Source organism: Lycium barbarum, chromosome 1 (assembly GCF_019175385.1).
Source record: "Lycium barbarum isolate Lr01 chromosome 1, ASM1917538v2, whole genome shotgun sequence".
Taxonomy (NCBI): Eukaryota; Viridiplantae; Streptophyta; class Magnoliopsida; order Solanales; family Solanaceae; genus Lycium; species Lycium barbarum.
In genome coordinates, this window is record NC_083337.1 from 63,750,364 (window position 1) to 63,763,552 (window position 13,189).

Here is a 13,189-nt window from a genome sequence, read left to right on the forward strand (position 1 = left end):
TATTCTGAGCATTATGTGTTGTGGCACCAATGTCGGGAGGGTGACCACGATCTGTCTACCGAGTCCCTTGGTAGGGGCCGGATACGACATGGCATATGTTTCTGTACACACTTTTTATGTTTGAAAATATGCATTTGACATTCTGGATATTACATTCATTTTTCTGTACCTTCTGTTCCGGTTATGATTTTATTTCTGTACTTCCGGCTTTACATATTCCGTACATATTCCGTACTAACCCCCTTTCTTCGGGGGCTGCGTTTTCATGCCGCACAGGTACAGACGACATGTTTGCTGATCCGCCCACATAGGACCTTATTCTGCTATTTTGGAGCGCTCTTTTATTCCGAGCCTATATTTTGGTACAGCCTTCTGCTATTGTATATATGTACGCCATTCAGGGGTACGACGGGGCCCTGTCCCGTCTTATGATTCTGTTATGTTCTGTAGAGGTCTGTAGACATGCATGTGGGTTCTGTATATGTTTTTGGGTTGTTATGATCTGTGATGGCCCTATCGGCTTCCACGTACTATACCTGTGCATATACGATATCTAGTAACGCCAATTGACTTTTGTATGGATATATTCTGCTAATATTCTAGTTTGGGCTATTGGGTACGTTTGGGTGTCCAGCACGGACACTAATCACGGCCTACGGGTTTGGGTCGTGACAGTAATGTTATGATATTGATATTGTGATTGAGATATGTGTCCATGTGTGGTACGATTGATTCTTATATTCTAGTTGGCGTTGTTATCATACATACACTCATTTATACATATATTGGGATTAGATGCTTAGTTGTCTTATCATGATTGAGATATAGTTGTTCCTCGCTCATTAGTATTATCTTGAAAGAACGTAACTTGTTATTGATATCAAGAGATGTGTCCATTTGTGGCACGATTAATTTGATATGTTGTCATCATTCATTGGCATTATGCATTGCACTCATTCTCATCTTTCATGATACTCTGATATGAATACTTAATGGCTTATTCAAGGTTGTGAACCCGTATCTCTCAGTTATTGGTTATTGACTTGTAAAGAGAAAGGAATTGATATTGATCTTGATATTAGGATATGTGTCCATGTGTGGCATGATTGTCATTAATATACTCTTGTTGGCATTTATATCATGCATGCATTCATACTCATATATTTGGATCGGGTTGCCCGCCGCAACATATATATCGGATCGGGTTGCACGTAACGCAACATTGACTGACATCTGGTTGAACATTCCGCAACACTGACTTGCATCGGGCTGTGTGCCGCAGCAGGTAAATAGACTTCGCGGGTCCCCTATGGGTCATGACTGTCGAGGCGTAGATACCATCCGTCCGGAGCATATGCGTATCACTGTATTGCATTGTGTTTATATTTCATTCACTCATACATCTGATTTCTAGTAGATGTCATTATCGTATTGTACGGTGCTTGTGAACATTGACTTCGTGGTTGGTTACTGATTTGAGATCGTTGTGTGCCTGATTAATATATATTTAGGAATTGATGGATTCGAGGAGTAGAGACTTTCTCCTAGGTATAGACTTGAGGTTACGGAGTTATATTGTTGGTTGTACTAGTGTTTATGGCTATTCTGAGGAATTGTGGGAAATTTGGCAAGACTTGTGTTTAAGTGCTTCAGCATAGGTTGTGTTTGAGTGCTTCAGCATAGGCTATGATCCGATTTTTTATCCTTATGTACTTGGGTTGTTATTCTTGGACTGTGTGGTGTAAATACCTGATTGTGAACATGTCCATTCTTCAGTCTCTTTCTTAATATATGTTAACTAACTATTGTCGGCCTCTGATGCCTACTCAGTACGTGTTTTTTGTACTGATGCTACCTTGCTACACTCCTTTTCGGGGTGTAGAGTTTGAGACAAGCTCCACTTCTACTTCCCGAGACTGATTTTTGTTGCCTGGCTTGCGAGTATCTAGGGTGAGCATCTGACGAGTCATGGCCCGAAGACGCCTCTATTCCTGTCTTTATTTTCTTCCAATCAGACATATGTGTTTACCATTTTAGACTCGTATTTGCTAGACATTACTTAGTTGCTCTTGTACGAGTCAGACCAGTTCCTTGGGGATTGTACTTATATTTCGCACTTATGATTATTTATGATTCAAGCTTTTACTTATTCTACTCTATTTATTTTAATGTGGTTGAATTGATGATTTGGAAAAGGGTTCGCCTGCCGAGGCAGAGAATGGTATGTGCCCGCGCTACTTAATGAAATTTGGTTATGACATCAGGACAATTGATCAACTAAGGTAAAAGTTCATTTTTATGCATTCTAACGTAGGCAATGGTTTGATGCAAATAGTGGAAGAAATTACTAGTTTTACAAAGGGGCATTTTCCTATCATATATCTAGGTAGCCCAATTTTTCATTCCAAGAATAAAAAAGGCTTATTATTTTTACCTAATCAAAAAAGTGAAGAGTGAACTGCATTCTTGGAAAGACAAGTTACTATCCTATAGGGGTAAGGCTGTTTTGATCGAAAGTGTTCTTCAAAGTTTACCTATACATCTGCTTTCAGTTATATCCCCTTCTAAATGTTTTATAAATGATATCCACAAAATCTTTGCAAAGTTTTCTTGGAGTAATATGGAGGAAGGGAGAGGTAGACATTGGGCAGCTTGGCAGGATATATGCTTACCTACAGAAGAAAGAGGGTTTGGCTTCAAATCCTTATTTGATGTGTCTAATGCTTTGTTTGAAAAGTTGTGGTGGAGGTTTAGAAGATCAACAAAACTTTTGGGCCAACTACACGTTGAAAAAAATATTGCAAGAAAATCATTCCTACTTTGGTACAATGGAACGAAAGAACACAAGTATGGAAGAAGATGCTAAAAGTAAGGGAATTAATAGAACATGAGATCTGGTGGGATATTAAAGGAGGATTAGTGTGTGATATGATAATTGGACCAAATTGGGTGCTTTACACTATCTTGTACATATTGATTATGTAACAGTCCATAAATTTAGATTAGGTTTGAATGTGTTAAATGAGTATTAATGTGGCATTTTAGACATGTGAAGTACTATCGGGATGAGTTGAGGTAAAAATAGTTGTTTAAAATCAAGACGAAGAGTGAGGTGCTTAAGATTCGATAGACTCGACTAAGTTTACAGCAGGTCTACCTTCTAGCCCGATTTCGTAAGAATCCATTGCAAATTTTCGAAACCTTAGAACATGAAAATTGTAGATTTTTAAAATACCTTTCCAATGATATAAGTTGGAGGCCGAACAGACCTCTGTAAAAGAAGTTATGCGCATTACGGAAACAGTGCTCAGAAACTGACACAGGCCACCCGCGATGGCCACGCGCCGCGTGTGGGGGCATGTGCTATGGCCCTGATTCACGGGCTCAGTGCGAGAAATCATGCTCTCTGAACTTTGACCTGCAGGGGGTCCCGCGATGGCCATGCGTTGCAGGCCTATCATGAAAAATTTGGGTTTCGGGTCAAAAAGTCAGATTTTCGTGTTTTAACTCTTATTTAGGCTTGGGATTATTTCCCTAACACTCCTAATCATGAAAAAACATTCAAAGGGCAGAGAGAGCAAGTCCCAAGCCTCAAAACCCTCCAAGGTAATTTTATGATGATTATAGGTTCAATTCAAGTCTCTAATATCCTTCTAACGTGATTAAGCCCTTCTAGTCCATAAAACCCTGTTTGAGACATTATCGTTGGACGTGGAAACCCTATAATTCAAATTCAAAGGAGTTGAGCATCAAAAAGGTAATCCGATTTTTTTTATTTTATTTTGATAATTTGTAGTTGTGAATTGATGGATTCTTGAGAAATAAGTTAATGGGTTTGATAAAGAGAATCATATGAACTATGGTGGGGTTTGGGATTGTTTACTTGGGATTGTTATAATCACATGGGTTATGAAGAATGGTGTTAGTTCAATCTAATTGTGATTGTAAAATCACCTAAAAGTAAGAATGAGAATTGGGTGAAGAAATCACCATTTAATGGAGGTTGTGGAGCTTTATGCCCACCAAGTATTTGATGAAATGCCTAGATGGCAAAAACTTGAGTATTGTTGCTAATGTTTATTCCATTGACATATATTGATATAGATTGCCATTGAGAAGGGTGAAAAACGTTATATTTCGCTAAAAGGTCGGAGTTAAGGTATGTGAGACTAACTCTCTAGTTTGGGAATGTTAATGATTCTTCCTACACCACGTTCTTTTACAACGTTTCGAATTGCCTCAAAAATATAGTTAAGATTACTTCCTTGAATCGTTGTAGAACTTCTATTCTCTAGTTTTATAATTAGTTCATGACTTTCATTCCAAACATTCTGAGCTCAGTACGTAATCAATATAGACTTGTGTTTGATACCTATAAGTCTCAGTCTAGAATACTCAGCATGTTTATAAATAGTTAAGGCTTCAAGTCTCATAATCAGGTTATGAATACATGTCTCGGTGAATCATTGCTCAGTATGTCAGTGTTATACCTTTCAGCATGATTCTCAGTTCTTTTATGTAAATTGCATAATGTTGAACACCTGTGTTTTGTGCCTAAGGCCACAGTTATATATACGTATACTTGGGCCGAGGCCACTGATATGTGCACATATGTTGGGCCTGATGCTACAGATTATGATTTCAGTTAAACAAGCGATTCTCCATTCAGAACAAGAAGTATTTGTCATGACCCAAACCAGAGGGCGGCGACTGACACCTGATGCCCTGCCTGACAGAGTGCCGACTTTCCATTCATTAATTACACTACAAGAAAAAGGCTTATCAAAGACCAACAATTAGCAACAGGCTAGAAAACTGGTCTTTAAAAGTATACCTATAAGGATGAGATTTTTTCTTGGTCCTAAGTTTCGGTTCTAACGCAAAGGGATTAAATCTAGTTGTCGAAGGGATTGCTGTCCGGTCCCTAATGCTCTAAATTAAGCGGGACAAGAGGTGCTGCTCCTACTTTTACCTCTAAAAAATAGAGAATAAAAGCACAATAAAAGAAACATAACACTCTAATTGACGTTGCACTCTCAAAATATTGTCCCGTCCCTGTCAAAGTTGTAAAACCCTAAATCCCCAAATCTCAGAACCTACCCAAGCTACAATCATAATCACATCTCTCATTCTCTGTCAACATGGAGCTCTAGATCCGAAAGATACCCATTTGCACTTATCGGTCAATAGGTGGGTTCGGACCAAAGTGCTCAGAATAAAATGGGTCTTCCGCTACTTGATCACTCACACCTAAGGATGCGTTTCTCACTCGGCTGAATCCACACCATTCAATATTGTAGTGTGTTTTCTTCTTGAATCTCTTACTTTCTGATTTTTATACAATACGCAACACTAGGTTGTTCTTGATTTAAGATTTTCTCTGACTGTTTGTTTAATTTTCTATTGAATTGGTCTGGTTATACCTAGGGTTTTCTATTTTAGGCTTTTTCTTTGATTTTCCTTTTTACAATATTTTTGCGGTCTGAATGTTGTAGATCTATTGTGTGTACATCTGGTCTAACTGACGAGTTTTATGAGAATATTCTTGTACCATTCTGAATTATCTCCTTCGCTAAAGTTTATACAAATTATTCCTCGGTGCTAAAGTTGGAAGTTTTCCTACTTCTAGATGACCATATAAATAATAATGGATTTATTTTATCTCTAGTGAAGACCAACTCAAAATGGTATCAAATTCTAGAATAATGAGTTCATGCTAAAATATTTTGGGGTTATATGATTTGCGAAATTCAAGAATTTTTGGTTTTTTCAGGTATGAAATCTTTTTATACTCCTGAATTTATGATACTTATTGTGCAATTTTACTTATAGAATCCTATTTTTACCAAGCATTGTTGGGATTAGAACTTCTCTTTGGGAATATTTTGATATTTTTAAGTTCTATCTTTGATAAAGTTGGGGTTTCGTGACTTCTTATGTGGCTGTAAGTGCAGCCGTTAGGTGTCCATAATATTTGGTTTGCTGTTTCTAGTTCATCTAGAACATTTTGTAGATTTTTTTTAATTTTTTTTTACTATTGGTGACAGATTACTTCTCATAAAGCAAAGGTTAAAATCCTTTTTGACAATAAGAAATTTATTATGGATGAACTCAAACAATAAAAGAACAGTTATCAGTAGAACTTTTTTGAAGAACTGTTATTAGCTCAACAACGTGAGGTCCAGCTTCCAACATCACCCAATTCAGGAGAAGACCATTAACGTGAAGTACATACAGGTCCGTAAAAATTTACTTGAAACATCCATTTCTTTTGTCTATTTGAGGTGGTAGCATATAGTTAATCTATTATTTAAGCAAGCTATGCTCTTTGCTATTGTGCATTGTGCTAGTTCTGCTTTCTAGTTGTGCATTGTGCTGAACATATGATTGATAAAAGTTGTCAAGAGATATTATATAGTCAGGACATATTGATTGTTGAAGCATAAAAAGCAATAAAGAGAAAGAAAATGAGAACTGGAGCTACCATATTGTTCTTTTCTAAGGACCCTTCAATTTATAGTACCTTTTCTAACTATTCGTGAACTTGGACTAAATGAAAAATTATAAAAGATCCAATCCACCATATTACGTAGTCTATGTCTCAATATTATCTTTGAGATATTGTACTTCATGATTTTTCAGCAGATATCTCTGTAAGGAAATGATGTCTTTTTTTAAAAAAAAGTTATCAGATGGTAATTGAATGATTATATTAATGTTTCTCCATTTCTAATCTTTAGTTTCTTCCCTGTAACATGAGCATGAGCATTGTACAGTTTATTATATATTTCATTCGCAATTTTCGCTGAAAAGGATTAGAAAGTGTAGCAAGAGAAACAGTATCTATAATTTTAATGACCTCGAGGGAGCATAAGACTAAGTTGATAGTTATTGTTATATCCCGCATTCTTGTAAAATCGGATAATTCAAGACAATCGCGGGAAGACAGTAATCAAGGCCATATTTTTACTTTGCTGGGCATATAAGTTGTTATGAAAATATTAAAGTGGAAATAATGAGAAAGGTCAAGGGCATAAAAGGAAATTCGCAATATGACTCGTGGAAATGTGGAGGGAGACGAAGGGCAAATTTGGAATGTGGAAAAATTAAATTTTCATGAAAAGCACAAAATAATAATAATATGGGCTTGGAGGAAAAAGGGGCCATTTAGGCCATCTATAGTAAATGGGCCAAAGCCCATATGAGCAAAATTTATAAGTCCATAAGATGACTTAATTAGTCATCTTATTCATTATTTCTCTAGAACTTTCAAGAAAAAGCAAGAACAAAAAAAGAAGGAGAAAACCTTGAGGCCATTTCGGCCAAGAGGAATTCCACAAGAAAACATTGACTAAAATTCCTTCAAAAATCATTTTCTACCAAGTAGAGGGTCCTTAACAAAGTGGAGTTGTTGTTGAAGCAAGAAAAATTCAAAATCATACAAGTTGCCAAGTTGTAGTCAAGTGAAGAAGTGGAGGAAAAGAAAGGTGAGGACTTGTGCTCTTTTACATGTTATGAATATTTATGCATGTTGTAGTGTACAAAAGTGGATGAAATTCATGAAGAACAATATTATGGGATGTGGCCGTGAGGTGTAATATGTGTATGTATGTGTAGGAATCATGTTTCAATTGTTTCATCTAGTATTTGGTTATTATTGTTGTGAATGCTATGTGGAATAATGGAAGTTGAATAAATTTGGAGAGGTTGTAGTGTGTATGCTTGATGTTGGCCGTATAGTAGTAGTGTAATGTGGAAGATAAATGGTTCTTGTTGTTATGGAAAATTTGTTGTGAGGTTGTTATAGGAAAATATGTGACTTTATTGTAGTTTATGTGAATATGGAAATGAAAGTGGCAAGATGCAAATTATGATTGTTATTAATGAAATTGGAAGGTGAAAAATGCATTGTGGGTGAATTATGGTTTTGGTGGAAGTTTATGTAAATTGAATATTATGTTCTTACATGTATAGAAGACAATGATATTAGTATGGTGTTGTTGATATATATATTATAAGGTTAGTATTGTTTTATGAGAGTTGGAAGGTCTTGAAGGAAATTGTATATTGATTGAATTGTTAGTATTGTTGTTGGCATTGTTGTTGATACTTTGGCCGGGTTGAATTCCCGGGGTTGTTGTTGATTGAAATTGGCCAAGTTGAACTTGGTGGGATGGAGTATTTACAGGGGAAGTGCTGCCGAAATTTCGGTAGACAAATGTTACTTTAAGATTGCAATTCCAAAAGCTCTAACCAAAGTTGGTAAATGTGACCAATTTGTAGATTTTGGCGAATTTGCGACTTGAATTCGGGATAGCATACGGAGCGGCAAGAGGTATGTAAGGCTTCATCCTTCCTTTTATGGCATGTCTTAGACGTAATAAGTTGGATATGAGCCTCGGGGACAACCCTATCCCCCGGAATCCGCGCCTAAAGTTTCCCCTTTCCCGTTCAGTAGAATTGAACTAAAAATGGTGTAAAAAGTTGGAAAAACTTCCTAAGCCTCTAGAACTTGCTACATAGGACCCGACTACCTTAAAACCCTAATAAGTGACGTCATAGAATGGAATGTACACAAATTTGGCACGCCGCCTCAGTTGACCCGAGGTGGGCACAGTTTTTCCCTGTTTTCCTTTGTTGACTCGTTTGACTTGTTTCGAAGTTGAATCTAAAAGAGAACTTTTGACCCTTGTTCCGATTATTAAACGGCAAGTACTGTACCATTCTAATGGAATTATGTCCATGATGACCGTGGTAACGATGATGTCAAGAAAAATAGAATACGCCTATGACAAGCATGACAAAGATGATTTCATGACTAAAATGATGAATATGATCTTATATGGATAACGATGTAGTCCAAAATGAGAAAAATGCCTACGGTAGATATGTTCTGCTATGAAAAGGAAAATATAAAAATGTTAAACTATATCTTGATACCCTAATTCTATTACAGGTAATGACTACTCTAAAGGTTCTAAGTAAATGAAACTATACCTTATGACCCTATTTGATGTTTTTCTCATAATGACACTTTTCATTGGTAGCCTCGCCTTATAATACTCGTCCCTTCAAGGTGAGACAAAGCGACTACGGTTGTTCCATAATGTAATCGGAGGTTACCGACCTTACGTCACTCCGATGGATATGTGACTTTCTTTGGGCTTCCATGCATGCTATTTATAAGATACATGTATATGTGTATGGGTATGTATATGTATATGGGGAAAGGGGAAGGGCAACTATTTTATCACCACCTGATTCAGCTGGATTCCATCCCGGACGCGGGATGCCCGGTCGCGGGATATGGGAGAGCCGTACGCGGCATCTGTATATGTGATGTATGATATATATGATATGATATGTTGGGACACCGTTGGGGAGGGGGTGGGAGAGCCGATGTATTCGGCGTCTGTAAATGTGAGGAAAAGATACCGTTTACTGAAATGTACTGTTTTCTGTATACGAAAATAAGGAACACCGTTTTCTGAAAAAGGGGCTAAGCTTGCATGGTATCTTCCTACAAGGCATACATATGTACAGCTTACTTCTGCTCCAGGACAAGCTCTGTATGTCTATTCTGTTATTATTCACACTCTATATTCAGTTACTATGTTTTCATTCATGCCTTACATACTCAGTACATTATTCGTACTGACGTCCCTTCTTGTGGACGCTGCGTTTCATGCCGCGCAGGTCAGCAGACAGGTGGATTTGAACCCTAGAAGCTCTATCAGCCGCACTTGACAGCGCTCCAGTTGTTCCGGAGCCCCACTTCCGCGATACTATTTTGCGTATGTATATTCGGGCACAGCAGTACCCGGCCCTATCTATGTATAAGTGTACTATGTCTAGAGGCTCGTAGACAGATATGCACAGTCAGTTATGTACAGTTAGATATGTGGTATTTTGGCATCTTAATGCTGCTATGTAAAGTGATAGCGAAGTTTACTAGTCTATGTTCATAATGACGCTGCTAATGTTAATGTTCAAAAAAAAATATATGGTACTGTTCATACGGTTTGCTAAGAGGTAAAGGTAAAATGATAGATAAGGGGTGCTCGGTACAAGTATCGGGTACTCGTCACGGCCCCTAGTCGGGTCGTGACAGTTATCCAACTCTGTCCTAAACCAAGCTTCGTCTATTCCATCTATAGGTAGGCATTTTCATCTCACTAGTGTAGTAGTGGGACTTGGGATCATGAAATGCTTTATTTACACCATTAACTTGTCCCCGTAATGCTTAATTATTGTAATTTAACTTCTGTTCTTTCTTATCTTTATCACTATCCCTATTTCGGGCATAAATGGAACTAGAGAAGGGCAGAAACTAAGAATTCGCTTTAATGTAAATAAATGATAGTTGAAGTACTTAAGGATTATCCCTGAATAGATGTACAATATGCATTTGACAAGTTTATACCTCTATGTATTTTAATCCTTAGAATGGGTTAGATGAGTGAACTTTGGTCAAATCGAGATATTTTGATTTATGTGAGTTGTTTATTGAATGAACTTATTTTTTATTGTTTCACCTGCATTATTCTTCCTTGAGTAAATGGAGACTACTAGTATTTTGTCCTGCGCTCTACCTTAAAGACTTAGAATATGGACAAGTAATTTATTACTTTTTTCTGGCTAATATCGTGTCGAAAGGACTATTTTGAAATTCTAATAGAAAAGTGATATCCCACAAAGGTTGGGGTAAGGTTTGTGTACATCTTACCCTCCCAGGACCTCACTTGTGGGAATACACTGGGCTTCTTGTTGTTGTTGTAATAGAAAAGTGATACTATCCAATTTACCTTTATATGGTATATAATTATATATGAGTTAACTCTGAACATTGTTAGCCTTACTTATGTTCAATTTGATATGTTTTATACTCTGATTCTGAGATGGGTGGTAACCAATGAACTTTAATGACGTCTTTTTTTATAGTATTTTTCTTTTTACAAATCAGAGAAGTTTAATTAAAAATCTAAATAAATTGTTTAACGAAAATAAGAAAATAAAAAAGAGCTAGACTAAGTCCTTCTGGGATTATGCATAAAGAGCATAGAGGGATTTAGCTGGAGGTTGCAGTCTAACAACACCTTTATGAGAACTGGAATACTTCTTGTAAATCACCTTTAGCTCGTGATCTGGTCCCTCCATGTGATAGCTAACCCAAATTTGGCACAACCTAGTACCTAAGACTCTGAGAAACCAATATGAAATTGTAGTGTTTCATTCCCAAAAGTACTGCAATGCAGCGCGAGTCGAGCAACATAGACTGCTAAGGCAGCAATAATCGATGGGCTGTAGATATTCATAGCATAATTCATCAACCCCAATTCAGCCAAGAAATATTCCATTTGTGCATCAGAAACAACAACTTTGATAAGCGAACGAGAAACACATATGGCGTTGGTCCCACTATAGAAGCACCTGCTTGGTTTTGATAAAGAAGCTGCATTCAATTTTAATTTCTTGTACCAATTCCTTTATATGTTCCGTTTCTCTGTTGTGTTTTTCAAGATTACTTTGCTCCTTTCAAATAAATGCTTCTTAAGGAATACCTCTGTTGGAGTTCTTAGGTTAAGAATGATGTTAGCTATAGACAACAACTATTTTATTTGAACAAAGACATACATGGAGAATTATTTGAGGTTTCAGTAGATTGCGTAAAACCCTTTTTCTTTGGCTCTTATATATGTAATTTGCTCGATATATAGCTCTCAAAACTATTTTTTTTTAATAAAGATAGGTTAAATAGCTCTCAAAACTGTTGATTATTAGGTTAACAATAACTTTACTTTTTCCTGTAATTCAAATTCTTGAAGTGGAACATGAAGAATTCTCCTCTTCAATTATTTGGGTGAGTTTAGTTAGTATCACATGCCATGAAGTTGTGCGTTCAGTAAATTCTAGCTTATATTTTATGTTGATCGGAACTAATTGTTAAGCTCTAAAATGTATTTGATTACTTGAAGATTGTGCAAAGTATACATTGTTACTTGAATATTTTAAAAGATATGGATAGGTTAGTTTATATTAATCTGTATTTGGAAAAATCTACTTGGACTATATATGAAAATGACATGCTTTGAAACAGAATGAAGTATGCAATATCCAAGTGTTCCTGTCCGTTTATGTTACTCCATATTTTAGATACTTAATCCGATCATTATGATTTTCTAAAGAGATTTTACTTTTAATTTTTTACAGGGTCTGAAGAGTTTTAGTTACAAGTCAAGATGAGAGTTTTGAAGACTCCATTGCAAGTAGCTAGGAAAAATATTGTATTTTATTAAGAGGTTGTGTAAACAGTACCGTGGTTATATTGTTACAAGCTGTAACTAATTACCCATTTCTACATTTGTAAATCCATATTTATATGTGAAAGCATGAATTTTTTTGATAATTTGTTGATGTGCGTGTGATTATCTATACTGGTAATTGTGTAGCTCTAAAAAAATAAATGATAAGAAATGACTCTTTAGGACCAGTGGAAACTGGTTGCTAAAATGCAACTGATCTATACTTAGGGACTAGATTTACAGTCCCTAAAACTGTTTTAGGGACCAGGTTTTTTCCGGTCCCGTAAACTCTTTTACGACCAGTAACATAATCTCGTCGCTATTGACCATTAGCGTCGGAGCCTATAGGGATGGGTGGCGACCAACGTTTTCCAGTCGCTATTGACTTATAGGGACTAGAATCAGACTTTTAGGGACCAGTTTTCCCTTCGCTAATGACCATTTTTCTTGTAGTGTTATCTAGTAACCTTAGGTGATCCCTTAAGTCATTTATCCTTCATTTCTCATTATTTCAACATAAAAACTTAATGAAACTCTTCGTAGGGAATATACATGAACATACGGGCCTGTATGGCTGCTATAAACAACTGACAACATCCCGACACACCATATACATGACACTATATGCAAAGTCTCTAACATAATGCAAGATACCATATCATAAGTCGGGACAGGGCCCCGACATACTCATAATTCATGAGACACATATATGTACACACATACTCCGACTCAGAAATACTCCGAACAAAAGTGGAGTTCACCAATCCAGCTGATAGCCCGAGAACCATCTACAATAAGTGTCTTCTACCCATCTGTCTACATCTGTGTGGCATGAAACACAGCATCCCTGGGAAAAGGGACGTCAGCACGAATAATGTACCGAGTAT

At 36.7% G+C, this 13,189-nt stretch overlaps 1 long non-coding RNA gene across 1 annotated transcript; it reads left to right on the forward strand.

The window, feature by feature from the left end:
• The first annotated feature begins 5,033 nt into the window (after positions 1–5,033).
• Positions 5,034–12,331, forward strand: LOC132639148 (uncharacterized). Its single transcript, XR_009582089.1, has 3 exons — positions 5,034–5,299; positions 6,048–6,237; positions 12,211–12,331. It is a non-coding gene; the product is annotated as an uncharacterized LOC132639148 (long non-coding RNA).
• The last annotated feature ends 858 nt before the right edge of the window (positions 12,332–13,189 follow it).